Raw genomic sequence first — 2,522 nt, forward strand, 5'->3', positions numbered from 1 at the left:
GAAATACCTGTCGCCTACCATCCCTAATTTTTCCAGCCTCCCTTCCAATCATCCGATTCCCAGCTGAACCAGCAATTCCCGAAAAAATTCCAAACGACCAAATCGGCCCACTTCCCTCCACGTTAATCCTCCGAATAAAATTGGCCGAGTGAAGGTGGGAAGCCGTTTGACAAACAACTCTGTTAATTAAATCGAACATCGGTACACGGCGAGTCAAGCGGCTGGAACAGTTGGTAACTAATGCAAGCAATAACGTCGCTTTAAGCTGAACCTAATGACTATAACTATGACCGGGATTAGTCGTTAACTTGGCCGTAAACGTTTCCTTCGGGACCCCAACCTTTCGACCCGGGCTTGGCTACACGCGCAAAAGGACCCGCGGAATATCGCTGACCGAAAATGTCGCCGCACTCGTTCGCCCAAAGTGTGAAATACGATCACCCTGGAATACCCACCTCCGTGGACTTTACACGACCCTCCCAATCGTGTTCCCAACGAGATGTGAAATTTATACCGCGAATTCGATCGAAACAAATCACGGTTTACGAGAAATTTCACTTTTTTTTCCCGCGATACCAGATAGCACAGCAGTTGGTAAAACGTGTCGAATTTGTTGGAATCTGTGAAATGTGGATCGTGAAGGGGGATTGAGGGTTGTGGCTGATGTTTGCTGGTAGATATGTTGATGTATATTTCGATTCTGGAAAGGTAGGTACACGGGTAGTTTTGTATCGGAATTCTGGAAGATTGGATTTTTGTCAAGATCCTCAGCTCATCGATTTTTATTGCAATGTTCAAGGTAGAGAATGTGTACGTGTCTGTGTGTACGTTACGATACAGGGTGAGTCACTTAACTCGACCATCTTAAGTTACTCGTAAATAGTTTGTTGTATGAAAAATTGTTTCGAATAATAATAATCGCATGATATCAAGGCAGACGTAGAATACAGCAATTACGCATCTGAATAAATAAATCATTTGTATTTTATTCGATTTGTCCTGGAACCTTTTGAGTAGAGTTTAAAGATTTAAAGGGTTAAAGAAAGTTTAAAGAGACTAAGAATTTTTAAACGAATCTTAAATTAAGATCCATTGGAATTACACGAGGATGAAGAAATCTAGTTAACCTACAATTAGGTGCACGTTTAATTATTTCGAATTTTGACCAAAATTCTATCCAGACTTGAAATCTCGTTAAAGAAACATCTCAACCTGAAATTTCTCTCACTTTCTATTCCAACCAATCTCATCAAGAATACGCTGCTTAATGATTTAATCGCGAAAGATTAATCGATCTTGTATCGAAAGAAGGCTCGAGGAGTCGCGTGCAACAGAGATGAATCGATAATGGCGACTTCGAATTCAATTTTCAGCCTGCTCCTCCATTTACGACCGCTTCGACTGTTTGCCAACAATGGCCGATTACACTGGCATTTCGATGACCAATTGTGGGTCAAAAGGTCAACCAGTTCACCGTGCACATAGCCTAACAAATACAGAGTGGAGGAATCTGTGTGGAGCATCGGGCACCAACGTTCCAGAAAGGCACACAAACGCTAGCCAGAGAATAACTCATTTTGAATTTACAGATTAGGCGGTGGATCGTATGAGATTTATGGCGTTTGATGGACGCCTATTCGAGCCAGGGATACTACTAATCAGGATGATTTTCGTCGCATTATATGCTCCATGAAATACACGTTGAAAACTAAACTGTACAGTGTTTCTGTAACATTGTCGTTAACGATAATTAGTATCGCGTAAACGTGCATTTTGGTAACAGACAGATTTTCAAGAGAAAACGCGAATTTCTTGGATTCTGAACGAAGATTGATTCTATAGATTGAACTACTTTTAAAACTACTTCGATTAAATTTTCATGTGCCCTCGATCAGTGTCGTTTCTTTATTAATATCCGTCGCCGGTGCATGGCGGGTTGCCTATTCTCAAGCGCTTTTGGTTCAATCTTGAGATGTACATATATAATTGAGAAACAACGTCTCATTCAGATTTTCATTATTAATGATTCTTTTATTATTCGACATGTGGAAACATCGTTCAGAATTTTTTTCATTAATTATTAATAGTAATTCAAATAATTAGAAATGGGTTTTTGAAGTGTTGCAAAAGTTCCAAATCTCCTATCATGATTCGTAAATGAAAATATCAAGACGAATAAAGACAAACTGAATGATACAAAACACTTACTGTTCTCCAGGGAATGGAAGAATAAAATCAGAATGACTGCGAAGTTCTTTCGTCAAAGTGAATAAAACATCTTCGTAATTACGTTAAATCTTCCACATCACGACTTCTCGACTGTCTGAAGTAAAAATACGTACCGCGGGTACATTTTCGAAGATAAGAGAGAGCTCGTGATATTTTTCACCGAGACTGTTCCTGAAGTTTCAATTTCAGACGTTCTCCCCTTTCACGGCGGAGAATATTCCTGTATGTCTCGCGTGTTTTACCTCTCTGCTTGATATTTATTTATAACTTCTCTACCATCAAATCCACCAAGT

This window comes from Habropoda laboriosa, unplaced genomic scaffold (assembly GCF_001263275.1).
Source record: "Habropoda laboriosa isolate 0110345459 unplaced genomic scaffold, ASM126327v1 scaffold12, whole genome shotgun sequence".
Classification (NCBI taxonomy): Eukaryota; Metazoa; Arthropoda; class Insecta; order Hymenoptera; family Apidae; genus Habropoda; species Habropoda laboriosa.